Source organism: Muntiacus reevesi, chromosome 17 (genome assembly GCF_963930625.1).
Source record: "Muntiacus reevesi chromosome 17, mMunRee1.1, whole genome shotgun sequence".
Lineage (NCBI taxonomy): Eukaryota > Metazoa > Chordata > Mammalia > Artiodactyla > Cervidae > Muntiacus > Muntiacus reevesi.
In genome coordinates, this window is record NC_089265.1 from 37048421 (window position 1) to 37063983 (window position 15563).

Consider the following 15563-nt stretch of genomic DNA (forward strand, 5'->3'; position numbering starts at 1 on the left):
ATTCATAATCAGGAACTATCATTAGTGATATTGTATGTTCCTTAAAAGAAATATGATATGCAACAGATATTTTATTGTTTTCATTAGTCTAATTAGAAAAATGGAATATTTTTCACATATGCAAATAATACTGTTTATTCTAGAAGTCAGTAGGTTTCTCTTTTGGAGTATTTGAATTAATCTGTTTACATGCTGTTCCTTATAGCAAACTAGATAACTGTTCTGAATTCTTCACTCCCTCCCTCTGCCTCGTGAAAGTCTAATGAGAATTAATTCCCCAAACCACTGATGTTGGGTATAGTCATGTATGTGACTTGCTTTGGCCAACTGAATAACAGCAAATATGAGTACAAACCTTAGAGGAGTGGCTTGACTTGGCCTCTTGTGCTTGGTGATCCAACAAGAAAAGAAAGTATTGATACCTTGTGTAGCAAATGGGATTTTGAGAACGCATGGAGCACAGTTGACCTTGGCCTGTCTAGGTGACCTGCAAAAACAAGGTAGTGCTAGCTCATCTATGAACCATGATCAAGGAAAACTAATTCTTGTTTTTTATGAGCCACTGAGTTGTGAAGATGTTACTCAGCTTTAGCATAACAACAGCTGATAACAACATGCCATATTTTGGTTTGCTCAGTGGCATACACCTATTTGAAAATTGACCGACAGAATCAATCCTTACATTAACTCTTAGTCCCACAATCTGCAATGACCAGGAGTTTTGGAGACTCAAATAATCAAGCACATCCCAATAACTACTGTTTCTTGCTACTATCAATGGGGATCCCAGACAAGCTGGAAACACTAGATAAACTTCCATAATAAAATTGGAGAAGAGAAACAGAGTAGTCAACTAAAACGTGCAAATAGATTCTGTAAGAGTCCAACAGAAATAACAAGAACAGAAAGAAGGTTTATGTCTAACCAAGACTGCAATCTGCCTTCCACCCCACTGGCCAAAGAATCAGCAACGTAGTCCAAACCGTGACTTTTCCTCTGGGTCTCGGAGGACCTGGAGTGTTTTACTCTGCCAGCATCTCCTCCCTTTTCCTGCTTCATTTGTAACTAGCCACATTAGTTTTTCACCCAGAGCACAATGCAGTAAGCAGGGAATCTTGGAGAGAGGGGAGGGGGTTTATCTGTGGTCTCTCTCCCATTTTGTTAGAGGAGGAGCACAGGAAGGAATAAAGGGGAGGGTATATACCTGAGATGTTGATTTTCAGACACACACTTTTACATGTACATTCTTGACACATTCCCCAAAAGATCATAATAATAGTTATACATTTCTGCTAGTTGCAGTTAGTGATGCAATTCTTGGCAACCGTCTAGATAAAAATTAATTTATATAGTGCTTTTTGGTTTAAAAATAAAGCATTTTGTTATTATCTTGATTAACTATAAAATTCTCCTCTCATCTTTCTATCACAATTTCAGTGTATTTCTTTGTATACATGATTTTTATTATATATACTGCAAGAATTTTTTATATGACTACAAACTAGTGTTGTTCAGTCACTCAGTCATGTCCAACTCCTTGTGGACCCATGAACTGCAGCATGCCAGGCTTCCCAGTCTTTCACCATCTCCCAGAGCTTGCTCAAACATGTCCATTGAGTTGGTGATGGCATCCAACCGTCTCATCCTCTGTTGACCCCTTCTCCTGCCTTCAATCTTTACCAGGACCAGGGTCTTTTCTAATGAGTCTGCTTTTCGCATCAGGTGGCCAAGTATTGGAGTACTGGAGCTTCAGCTTCAGCATCAAACCTTTCAATTAGTATTCAGGGTTGATTTCCTTTAGGATTGGCTGGTGTGATCTCCTTGCAGTCCAAAAGACTCTCAAGAGTCTTCTCCAACACCACAGTACAAAAGTACCAATTCTTCGGCACTCAGCCTTCTTTATGGTCCAACTCTCACATCCATACATGACTCCTGGAAACAGAAATAGCTTTGACTAGACGGACCGTCATTAGCAAAATAATGGCTCTGCTTTTTAATACTCTGTCTAGGTTGGTCATAGCTTTTCTTTCAAGGAGCAAGAGTCTTTTAATTTCATGGCTGCAGTCACCATCTGCAGTGATTTTGGAGCCCAAGAAAACAAACTCTCTCACTGTTTCCATTGTTTCCCCAAATATTTGCCATGAAGTGATGGGACCAGAGGCCATGATCTTCATTTCTTGAATGCTGAGTTTTAAGCCAGCTTTTTCACTCTCCTCTTTCACTTTCAGCAAGAGGCTCTTTAGTTCTTCCTCACTTTCTGCCATGTGTGGTATCATCTGCATATCTGAGGTTAATGATATTTCTCCCTGCAATCTAGATTCCAGCTTGCGCTTCTTCCACTCGGGCATTTTGCATGATGTACTCTGCATATAAGACAAATAAGCAGAGTTCCATGTTCGGTTCTACCTGTTGCTTCTTGACTGGCATACAGGTTTCTCAGGAGGCAGGTGAGGTGGTCTGATATTCCCATCTCTTGAAAAATTTTCCACAGTTTGCTGTGATCCACACAGTCGAAGGCTTTAGCATAGTCGATGAAGTAGAGGGAGATGTTTTGTGTTGCACCATGTTTCTGCTTCCACCCCTCAGGCTTACCTGAGATTTTTCCTCTAGGACCATCTGGATTACACACAGTGTTGTTTTTTTCATAATCATTATATGAAATGGCTGCCTAATCTCCCACTCAGCGGATGCGCCCTAATCAAATTAACCATTTCCTACTGTTGGATTTTTATGCTGTGAAAATTTTTTCACCATTACAAATAATTTTTAACAAACTGCAGATTTTTATCACATATTTTTAAATCTTTTGATTATTTCCTTAGCATAATTTTCCAGAAGATCCTACTGGGACAAAGGATATGATATTTTTAAATCAACTGATTTCTAGAAGACTTTTATGAAACCAAAGGTAATTAATGAGAGTACTAGTTTTACTCTTTCCTAACAAATGTTAAATATTATTATGTGTTGCTTTGTTTTGTAGCTAAACAAATAGAAGTAAAAAGGTACTTCATTATCATTTTAATTGTTCACTTAACAGTGGAACATTTTTCCAAGTTGATTAATTAGATCAGTTCCTCTTCTCACTATCTAGTTACTTTACCACAAAAGAACAGAAGTAGTCTTCACATAGTGCCAATCAACAGGGAAAATACACTGATTGCTTCTTTTTTATGTGAATGCTTTATGTGGGTTATTCTATGGATTTGCACATAAGACTGTTCTCACATTATGAATCTGTAAATTGGGAGCATCCTTATTTTAAGAAAACTATGGAGTCTTTCTGAAAAATAATTGCTAGAACATTTTTACCAGATTTACCTTGATCCAAAAGCTTTGAGTTTATAGAGGAATCTAATCAACTTAGCAAATCAGCCAAAAACAACACTGCATGACAGATCAAATTCCATCTGAACAAATATCACACAAAATGGGCAATTTCAGAGGGCAGAAGTAGGACCAATGAGGGGAAGCTGAAGGGAGACAAGACTTTTGCTGGTGATAGGAAGGCTTTTCTAACAATTAGCTCAAGTTCGAAGTGGTTATGAGCTGTCCTTTGAGGAGCAAGTTTCTATCACTCTCCTCCAGCAAGGATGTCAGGAATAGTTTGGGGTACTGTATAGGTATAGGGGAGGCCTGTTGGGGAGCAGCATGCATAGCTTCTAAAGTTCCTTGTGACTCTATTTTCCGTAGAGCAGCCTTGGACCTGGATCTCCTGGATCCAGGAACAGGGACTGATTTGTACAAGAGGAGGAAAGAGGAAGAGCCTGTCGTGCTCTTCTTGTGGGTGGGGCTGACCCTAGCCAGAATTTTGAAATAGTCAGATTTTATCACTGGCGTCTTCCCACTTCCCCTTCTGTACTTTTGCTTCCAGTCTCGTCCAGACCTCAGCCTCCCAGCAGGACCACTCCTTCGGCATCGCTCCTCCATCTCCAATCATTTCAGATGTCCCATTCTTTTAATGCAGCTAACCTCAGCTAAATGTTTAAAAGAAAGCAATTTGTTAAAACCATTTCACTCTAAAATGTGAATGACTGATAGCCCCATGGCCTTCCTAGGCAGATATGAGTTTTCAAAACAACATGTTTCTAAAACCAGTGATATCTTTAACTGACAACATATGGTAAATTAAATGTCAAATAATAACCTTTCTAGAATTCAAACTTAAGCACCATGACTTACTATCTGGTCAATAATTAAGAAATTATTAAGCCACTCTGTGCTTCAATATTCTTATGTATAAATGAGGAAGATATACCATTAAACCACAAAATGTAATAACCTACCTACCATAATGTTTGACATATATATTCGTAAATGTTATTTCTTCTTCTCCCCTCTGCAGTATCCCATACAGAAGTAATCACAGATTACTCTTCCTTCTGTCTGTTAATTCAAAGTCCATAACACTCATTCCTTGGACTGGAAAGTAAGTATCCAAATCAGAGAATAGGCAGTTGAGATCCCAATGTAAAAGGAGAACTTTCTCAAGTTCACTGCTTCTATCATTTTCTATTGCATTATTTCCTACCATTACACTTTTTATATTTTTCCATTCTCTTTTAGGTTCATTTTCCTATTTTTGTTTGATTGATTGCTGGACTGAGAGGTTAAATTTTGATTTGAAAGTGTGCTTATTTTCAACATCCCTTATTTTCTATATATGTAAGGCTACATATTTCATTCTGGGTAGCAATTTGATGATTAATATAAACCACAGACTTTACAAAGTAATACTTCTGCGTCCATTCATCTTTACATATTTTGTAACTTCCATTTTCTTCTTGAGAGTTATCTAGTAATGTGCTTTAATTTTTTTTAATGTATGACTTTGATGGATATTATTGCTTGGTTCCTGAAGAGTCTTACTGCTTCTGTATTCATATAACAACAAATGTAGCACTTTAGGCATTAGAAGGCAGCAGCCATCTGAGGCTCTCTCTCCCTCTCTATCTTCTCTCTACATTTAGATCTATTTAGATCTCTATAAGTGAAACCAACTCTTAAAAGTTAATATTTAAGTACAGGTGAGCTATAAATGAAAGGATGGCTGATTAAACATATTTTAAAAGTAAATAACACAGTATAGTGCTTTCAGTAAACAACAGCAATGGGTGTCCATTGAAATGATATCCTATAACAATAAACTATGTTCTGTTAATGAGGTGGAAAATGATGTATCTGTAATTCAAAGGAAAGTATGCTAAACCAGAAAAATAAAACTCCTTTTTTTTGTGTGTAACACAACATCATCACAGATGAAAAACATTTATCTTCACACAGCTAAAATTTGGCAATGTCTTACTAGTGGTTTAAACCAGGGAAGTATAATTATGTAACTGTTATTTTTATAGCCACATTTGGGAGTTCTCTGCTGATTATAAGATTACCTTATCAAAATGAGATAGGAGAGCTGACATCCTCCCAAACAGGGTGACTTGTTTACTTATTTTAAAATGTATCTTTTTCACACAGTTAAGGGAGAGCAAGTTAGCAGCTATATTAATGTTAAAATTAATTATGCACCTTCATATTTGACCATAATGCACCTTCACATTTGGGTCCTCTAGGGTGACCAAATGCTGTGGTTGGCCCCAGAGTGGGGGTTTCCCAAGACACGGAACTTTCAGTGCTAAAATGGGGACAGTCCCAGACAAACCAAGACAATTCTACATATTTCCCACCAAAAAGTCACGGCATTATCCAGCACTAATCTTATAAGCAGACAGATTAAGCTAACTGTCATTGACTTTGTACAATTTAAGGGCTACCAGAAAGGTTTTTCTGTCTCTCAAATTACTGGCAGACTCTCATACCACTATCCACTTGACTAACCTGCAATTTCCACAGTTAGAGTCATTCTTTACATTATTTTTCTTTTCAAGTAGAATTAGACATCAAAGGCCCTGGCATTATCTTTAGAAGGCCTTTGTTACAAATATCAAACCTGGACAGGAGGATGCTTTTAGGACTTTCTTCTTATCTCAAAACCCAAAGAACCCTTTGAAAAAACATAAAAAACCAGTCTGGTGGGGGTGACACAAAATTATTGGGTTGACCAAAAGTTCCATAACACGGAAAAACTCAAACAAACTTTTTGGCCAACCCAACATTTAGACGTTTCCCTCTACATTGCAGCTGCCTTGTTCAGGCTCTCAGTATCTTCATTCTATCTCTTGTGTCTCCTATAACAAACCTTCTCCCAGAACTGAGGGTCACAATGGACTTGCACTAAATTATAGGGTTTAGAATGAGGTTTACACCATGATAAAGTTTAAAGAGTTACCTTGTCCCAGGACATATGCATTTTAAGTGGGACTAAAGATTCTATTATCTTAAGTCAAAGAAAACAGAAACAAAGGGAGAAATTTCAGGCATGGGTACAGGTACAGAAAATTTGCAGTGGCCCAGATTCACTCAGGAAACTACCTCCTCCACCCCCTAGCCATGCAGAGGGTACTGTGGAGCTTCTGCACATAGGAAGGATTCATTAGGGAGATGAGAGAATTCATTCATTCTTTCAACAAGCATTTGTTGAGCATTCACTATTAATATATGCTGGGCATATTCAGCTACTGAGATCAATGAGACGTCCTTTCTACCCAACAGTACCCTCTACAAGTACTATATGAGTACAAGGACCTACACAAGTACCATACAGATGCATGTCTAAGGTGCCAAGGAAGCAGAAACGGGGAACCCTGGGTGAAAGTAGCTGAGGGGAAGTCAGAGGCCACAGAACAGGCACAGCAAACACACAATCTAGGCCCATAACACCTGTGTTCCTATAATAGGCTGAGCGAGAAAGCCACATCCAAACATCAAAACTCCACTTTACCTAATCTCCCTCTGAAACCAACTTTTAAACTCAAACTACCCTCTTTGACTATTGAAAAAACCCTAAACAAAGAAGTTGGAAGCAAAATAGATATATAAATGATATAAAATATATAAAATTAAATTTAATAGTGTAAATATCTTATGCAGTTTTATGAGAACCACAAACTGAAAAACTGTTTTTCTGAGGGAGTAATGATTCAAAAATCCAATTAAAAATGAAGATTTCAACTTTTGTGAGTAATGAGCTTGACTTTTTTTTTTCAAGTCATTTGGCTTTTATCTCTTTATTTCACTTTCCAGAAGTAAATACTTGTCTCTATTCCACTATTTCTACTTTTCAAATTACATTATACACTAACTGAATCATCTTTCATGTTTTGTCTCATAATTAAAGATTCCAACCCACATTTCCTTCTCCTGACTTTTACATACCAGGGATTTAGCTATGTTAACCAAGGGAGTCTAAATTTGTTCCTACTTATGTCAACAGCCGGAGAAGGCAATGGCACCCCACTCCAGTACTCTTGCCTGGAAAATCCCATGGACGGAGGAGCCTGGTAGGCTGCAGTCCATGGGGTCACGAAGAGTCAGACATGACTGAGCGACTTCACTTTCAATTTTCACTTTTCACTTTTATGCATTGGGGAAGGAAATGGTAACCCACTCCAGTGTTCTTGCCTGGAGAATCCCAGGGATGGGGTCGCACAGAGTCGGACACGACTGAAGTGACTTAGCAGTAGTAGCAACATGTCAACAGCACAACTTGATACTTTCTTCAGGAAGCCCTATACATTTTCAAGGAGATTATAGAGATTATTATATGTTGCATTACCCACCTCCATGTGATCAGTGGGCAAAACCAAGGTTTGTCAAAGTTCAGCAGTGAAAAGGAATTCTTAGGTAGTAAACAAGAATCACTCAAGGGATTTCCCCAGTAGTCCAGTGGCTAAGACTCCCCACTCCCAATGAATGGGACCTGAGTTTGATCCCTGGTCAGTGAATTAGATCCTACATCCAACAACTAAAAGAAAAGATCCCACTTGTCACAGCTAAAGATCCCACACGCTGCAATGAAGATCAGAGATCATATTGTTCACAACAACTAAGACCCGGCACGGTCAAATAAATTAATTAATTAAAAAAGAAAGAATCAGTCAAGGGAGTTATGGACCCTTCCTTAAATCTCTTGGTCAGTCACTCTCTTGATGTGTTTACCCAGAAGACAACCCTAGGGACAAGGAGCAGGACTGAATCTTGAAGAGGAATCACACATTAGGTAGAGGTTGTAGGTGACCTCTAAGGGCATTTCTAAGTCTAAAATTCTGTAAAATTACTCATTGGGTTGTCTAAGAGTCTTGTCTTGACAGGCCTTCCCCTGTGCCAGATGAATCATGGATTCGGAGTCAGAAGCCTTCTTTTACCAGCTTTCCTACAAGCAAAGAACTCGCTGACCCAACTCTTAAACCGGGGCTCCCTGCCACTGCTGCCACCCCAAATCAGAAGTCATACAGAAAATGGACAAACACTAAATGAGCATGTTTTGTATACAAACTGCTAAACAAGACCTTGGAGGGATTTTTCAACAATCGTTAACAAGACATGTGAACAATGAAAAATCTTCAACGACATGAAACTTAAAAAAAAAAAAATAGAACTCCCATATGACCCAGTAATCCCACTCCTGAGCATACACACCGAGGAAACCAGATCTGAAAGAGACACGTGCACCCCAATGTTCATCGCAGCACTGTTTGTAATAGCCAGGACATGGAAGCAATGTAGATGCCCATCAGCAGATGAATGGATAAGGAAGCTGTGGTACATATACACAATGGAATATTACTCAGCCATTAAAAAGAATACATTTGAATCAGTTCTAATGAGATGGATGAAACTGGAGCCCATTATGCAGAGTGAAGTAAGCCAGAAAGATAAACACTAATATAGTATACTAATGCATATGCATGGAAATTAGAAAGATGGTAACAATAGCCCTATATGCAAGACAGAAAAAGAGACACAGATGTATAGAACAGACTTTTGGACTCTATGGGAGAAGGCGAGGGTGGGATGATCTGAGAGAATATCATTGAAACATGTATATTATCAAGTGTGAAACAGATCGCCAGTCCAGGTTGGATGCATGAGACAAGTGCTCAGGGCTGGTGCACTAGGATGACCCAGAGGGATGGGATGGGGAGGGAGGTGGGAGTGGGGTTCAGGATGGTGAACACATGTAAATCCATGGCTGATTCATGTCAATGTATGGCAAAAACCACTACAATATTGTAAAGTAATTAGCCTCCAACTAATGTAAATAAATGAAAAAAAAAAAAAAACCACAATGAAAAGAGGTCACCAAGAGGTCTTGTACAGTGATATGAAGGTGAATAGATAGTTTTATATTCTTGCAGTGTTTACTAGCTATGTGATCCTGAGCAAGTTATTCAATACAACTAATCCTTCAACCACATCAGTAAAATGGGGGCATTAAGAGTACTTTCACCATAAAACTGATGTGAGATCAAGCGAGGTGACTATATCAAATGATTAACAGAGTCTGTGCAGAGGAGAGAATTGAGCTTAAGTCTTCTATTTGTTCTTTTGTACACTCTGCTACTCTTCACCGTCCCTGTGCTCTAGGAGGCTGACCTGTATGCTTTCTGCCTGGATTTGGTCACCTGAGAGTCCTGGCAGGAGAGCAGAGGGAGGAAGGAAGGAAGGGGGTGAAGGTAAAATGTATATTTCTCCAGCTTCCTACCTGCAGGGTTACCACGGGGCAGTCAGGGGTCCCTTGACAAGAGGCCACAAAGCCTATGAAGTGGTCTTGTCTACAAAGTCATCAGGCCTAGATGAGGTTACCTGCCTACCTGGTGTCACTGCATTCTCTCTCATGGTTTCCTACATTCTTCCCACCGGACTGTCAATGGTTCTTTTGTTAAACTCTTATTACACTGCTCAACTGGTGTGCATCACATGGTGAAGCAGCCAGTGAAGCGCAGTAGCAACCCCAGCAGCAGCAAGCGTAGTTGTGATTGTTTGGCGTATGAAGCCAAGAACCAAATGAATTTTACAGACACTGCAAAATACATACTGCAATGTAAACAGATTCCCTCACCTGAAGAAGGTAGCTGGAAGATCTGAGAAACAAACCATTTCCTAATTCTCAGACTTTTTTATAACATACCTGAGGAACAGCTTCCCCTTTGAAAAATCTGTTGTCACTAGGGTTGCCTGATTTAGAAAACAGCAACGACAAAAACAAAGAATAACTTTTTACTGTATGTCACAAACACAGATGTTGCTCATCGGAAATATATTCATTGTTTAGCTGAAGTTCAAACTTAAGTGCCCTGTGTTTTATTTTCACTGTTTCTTAAATATGTATTTAAGAACACATTTGCCTTTACAACTGGGTGGGAAAGTCAGGCTTCATGATTAACCAGTATTTTCCCATGTAAAAGTATGCTCACTATCAACCTGAGTACACAAGTGATAAGTTCAGAGAGGTGAACTATGAATCACATGCTGTTATAGACATACCAGTTGTGTCTGCCTCTCCCTGCAGGAACTACCAAGAAAAATGCCTTATACACCCCACTCCACCCCAACCCAAGGAGACTATGAAGCAACAGCCAACTGGACCAAGAGATGGATCACTGCTTGAGAGTGATGGACATTACCTGGTATAGAAAGATGAGCTGGACCAATTAAATTTCTGGTATTTCTAGAGAATTTTACTGGAGAAAATGAGGCAGTTAGCAATGGCAGCCACAGGAGCTAAAAGAAGCCTTGATAAGCCTTAATGCAAAATGAATCTGTAAGAAGCAGAAGTTGGGGTAGAGGAAATATGCATGCATGCTCAGGTGCTCAGTCATGTCCAACTCTTTGCAAACCCATGGACTATAGTCCACCAGGCTCTTCTGTCCAGGGGATTACCCTAGCAAGAATACTGGAGTGGGTTGCTGTTTCCTCCTCCAGAGATCTTCCTGACCCAGGGATAGAACCTGCATCTCTTGTGCCTCCTGCATTGGTAGGTGGATTCTTTACCACTGAGCCACTTGGGAAGCCCAGAGGAAATAAAGTCATCAAAAAGTGAAAGAATACAAGTGCATAACAGAAAGAAGCAGACATTTAAAAAGTAGCTAAGATCCACTGATAATGGAATGCGAGAAGAAAGCTCCATTCACTAAAGGGAGAGGTCTCCAAAGCCTTATGGGACACAGAACCAGCCCAAGGCTCTTGTCTTCCCAAGGCTCCAGGTGTCCTGTTTTCTCCTGAATGGTGAAGGATGCAACCTCTCTTGTATCCTTAAAATGCCCTCCTTACTTGTGATAAATTCAAGTGAGTCTCCTTGCAAACAAAAGCCCAGTCACCCTGTACCTGCACCACAAGCTACTGGGCCCCAACCAGGTGAGGCAGTCTCCAACAGTGAAGAAATTCCCATGCAGCCTCAAACTTGTGGAGGTTCAGAACCCTGCTACCAGGAAGAAGGGAGAGTGACCTGCAGTCATAAAAAAGAATAAAATTTGATATATGCTATATCATGGATTAACTTTGAAAACGTTGTGCTAAGAGAAATGTCACACACAAAAGATCACACAATGTGTGATTCCACTGATGTGAAACATTCCAGAATAATAAATATAGAGAGACAGAAGACTAATAAGGGTTGGTGAGAATGAGGAATAATTCCTGAATTGGCAGAAATTTCTCTTTGAGATGATGAAAAATTTCTGGAAATGGAGAGTGGTGATAATTACACACCATTGGAAAGTACTTCAGTTCAGTCACTTAGTCCTGTCCAACTCTTTGCAACCCCATGGGCTGCAGTATGCCAGGCTTTCCTGTCCATCAACAACACCCAGAGCTTGCTCATACTCATGTCCATAGAGTCATTAATGCCATCCATGCATCTCATCCTCTGTCATCCCCTTCTCCTCCTGCCTTTAGTCTTTCCCACCATCAGAGTCTTTTCCAATAAGTCAATTCTTCCCATCAGGTGGCGAAGTATTGGAGCTTCATCTGCAGCATCAGTCCTTCCAATGAATATTCAGTCCTAAAGAGGACTGACTGGTATAATCTCCTTGATGTTCAAGGAACTCTCAAAGTCTTCTCCAACACCACAGTTCAAAAGCATCAATTCTTCAGTGCTCAGCTTTCTTTATGGTCCAACTCTCAATCCATACATCACTACTGGAACACCATAGCTTTGACTATAAGGACTGCTGTTGGCAAAGTAATGTCTCCACTTTTTAATATGCTGTCTAGGTTGGTCATAGCTTTCCTTCCAAGGAGCATGCATCTTTTAATTTCATGGATGCAGTCCCCATCTGCAGTGATTTTGGAGCCCCCCAAAATAAACTCTGTTTCCATTGTTTCCCCACCTACTTGCCATGAAGTGATGGGACCAGATGCCATGATCTTAGTTTTTTGAATGTTGCGTTTTAAGCCAGTTTTTCACTCTCCTCTTTCACTTTCATCAAGAGGCTCTTTAGTTCTTCTTTGCTTTCTGCCATAAGGGTGGTGTCATCTGCATATCTGAGGTTATTGATATTTCTCCCAGCAATCTTGATTCTGGCTTGTGCTTCATCCAGCCCAGCATTTCGTATGAAGTACTCTGTATATAAGTTAAATAAACAAGGTGACAATATACAGTCTTGACTACCCCTTTCTCAATTTGTAACCAGTCTGTTGTTCCATGCCTGGTTCTAACTGTTGCTTCTTGACCTGCATACAGATTTCTCAGGAGGCAGGTGAGATGGTATGGTATTCCCATTTCTTGAAGAATTTTCCACAGTTTATTGTGACCCACACAGTCAAAGGCTTTGGCATAGTCAATAAAGCAGAAGTAGATGCTTTTCTGGAACTCTCTTGCTTTTTTTGATGATCCAATGGATGTTGGCAATTTAATCTCTGGTTCCTCTCCCTTTTCTAAATCCAGCTTGAACATCTGGAAGTTCTCGGTTCACGTATGGTTGAAGCCTCACTTGAAGAATCTTTAGCAATACTTTGCTGGTATGTGAGATGAGTGCAATTGTGTGATAGTCTGAACATTCTTTGGTATTGCCCTTATTTGGGATTGGAATGAAAATTGACCTTATTTAGTCCTGTGGCCACTGCTGAGTTTTCCAAATTTGCTGGCATACTGAGTGCAGCACTTTCAGTTGAAATACCTCAACTGGAATTCCATCACCTCCACTAGCTTTGTTCGTAGTGATGTTTCATAAGGCCCACTTGACTTCACATTTCAGTATGTCTGGCTCTAGGTGAGTGATCACACTATCGTGGTTATCTGAGTCATTAAGATCTTTTTTGTATAGATCTTCTGTGTATTCTTGCCACCGTTTCTTAATATCTTCTGCTTCTCTTAGGTTCATACCCTTTCTGTCCTTTATTGTGCCCATCTTTGCATGACATGTTCCCTTGGTATCTCTAATTTTCTTGAAGAGATCTCTAGTCTTTCCCATTCTATTGCTTTCCTCTATTTCTTTGCACTGATCACTGAGGAAGACTTTCTTACCTCTCCTTGCTTCTTTGGAACTCTGCATTCAGATGAGTATATTTTTCCTTTTTTCCTTTGCCTTTTGCTTCTCTTCTTTTCTCAGCTATCTGCAAGATCTCCTCAGACAACCATTTTGCTTTTTTGCATGTCTTTTTCTTGGGGATGGTCTTGATCCCTGCCTCCTGTACAATGTCACGAACCTCCGTCCATAGTTCTTCAGGCACCCTGTCTATCAGATTTAATCCCTTGAATCTACTTGTCACTTCCACTGTATAATCATAAGGAAGTTGATTTTGGTCATACCCGAATGGTTTAGTGGTTTTCCCTACGTTCTTCAATTTAAGTCTGAATTTTGCAATAGGGAGTTCATGATCTGAGCCACAGTCAGCTCCCGGTCTTGTTTTTGCTGACTGTATAGAGTTTCTCCATCTTCAGTTGCAAAGACTATAATCAATCTGATTTCGGTATTGACCATCTGGTGATGTCCATGTGTAGAGTCTTCTTGTGTTGCTGGAAGAGGGTGATTGCTATTACCAGTGCATTCTCTTGGCAAACTCTCTTAGCATTTGCCCTGCTTAATTTTGCACTCCATGGCCAAACCTGCCTATTACTCCAGGTATCTCTTGACTTCCTACTACGAATTTTACACTGAAAGTATTTAAAATGGTAAACTTTGTCTTATGTATTTTTTAACCACAATTAAAAAACAATCAGAACGTTTGAGTCCAGGACGTCAGTGAATTTCCATAGGCTACTAAAACAGTTCTAAGGCAGTGGAAAGTACTGTACATTAAAATTACCTGGGGATAAGTTCCCACTCTCAGGACCACATCTCAGACCTATTCAATCAAAGTCTCTCAGGTTGGCATTTTTTAAAATTCCCCAGTTGATTCCTATATTCACCCAAGTTTTAGAAGAGTGCTGTAAGGTAATCTGCTTCTCAAAATGTTAATGTGCATCTTAATCTGGATATCTTGTTAAAATGCAGACTCTGAGTAGATTTGCGCTGGAGCCTACAGTTCTAACAAGCTCACAGGTATCACTATTGTTGCTGGTCTGTGGACCACACCTTGAGTAGCAACATCCTTTAAGGAGTCTTAACTCATCCCAGTCAGTTATGTATCTATCTTTTCAACAAAGAATATTACATTAGCATTTCAAAAGTGATTCCAAGACTTAACAGCCTTCATTATTAGCAAGGTCTTTATATCCAATAACATTTTCATTACCCATATTTCTTCAGCCTAATTAAACATCCCTCATGGCCTTCCTCCAGAGGGCCAGATGTTATCACCAGCTACTTTGAATTATTGAATATTTCTTATTATTACTTCCACTTTTGTCTGAGTTCTCATGTTCCTGTGGATCTGAGTATGGATCCAGAAATATCCATTTAATGAGCTAAAGTTAATTCCACATTTTGGTTGCAGAATATAAAATATAAATATCAACATTTCAGTGAGACTTGTGCCTAATAATTCAAGAATAAACTATATAAGATTTTGACAGCTTTGCTACTGATGTCACAACTGTTCCCTTTCCCAAACTCAAGCAAGTAATAAAGTTGAAAAAGTATATTTAAGATTTGCAAGGAAATGAATTTTAAAATATCAACTATCTATAAAAAAAAATGATTTCAAAAATAAATAAATAAATAAATAAATAAAATGATTTCATCACACAATTTTGTTGACAAAGAAGATTCAGAGACCTCAGTTTCCAAAGGATTTTAAACAAAATAAATGAGGTCTTCAGTAATGATTACAATTAGGAATTTAAATATTAGCAGCCAGAGGTTTGAAAAACTCGTTGATGAGGCATTTGTTAAAGAGATGGCAAATGGGTGTGATTATGAAACACAGTTCACTGTTAGCATCACCTGGTCAGAACATATATAAACCAAGGAGAATAGAAGGGGAATTTCAGAGTTTCACTGTAAATTAACTTTTGCCTGAAACCAGTACATACATTCCCAGTTTAACTGGCAGAGTCCATCTAGAAAAGACACAGTTTGAGAGCCACAAAAAGCTCATAAACCTGCAATGTGAAGCAGGAATGAATGATAGCAATGTACTTGTAAAGATGGTATAAACATCTAAAAACACTGATGGGAGGAACTGAAGAGAATCAAATCAAGTGAGCAAAGATTTGTGACAAGAATTACTCAAAATATGGCTAACTTAAGCAAAACTCATGATGACAACTTAAGGGTTTAATT

At 39.1% G+C, this 15563-nt stretch overlaps 1 protein-coding gene and 1 long non-coding RNA gene across 3 annotated transcripts in view; one reads left to right on the forward strand and one right to left on the reverse strand.

The window, feature by feature from the left end:
- AK3 (adenylate kinase 3) overlaps positions 1–15563 on the forward strand; it is a 274466-nt gene that overhangs the window by 29287 nt on the left and 229616 nt on the right. The gene's annotated exons all lie outside the window — the stretch shown is intronic.
- LOC136148566 (uncharacterized) overlaps positions 1–15563 on the reverse strand; it is a 100617-nt gene that overhangs the window by 26013 nt on the left and 59041 nt on the right. For both annotated transcript variants that reach the window (XR_010659518.1, XR_010659519.1), the window contains exon 2: positions 356–487. This is a non-coding gene — a long non-coding RNA (uncharacterized lncRNA). The remainder of the gene's footprint in view (positions 1–355; positions 488–15563) is intronic.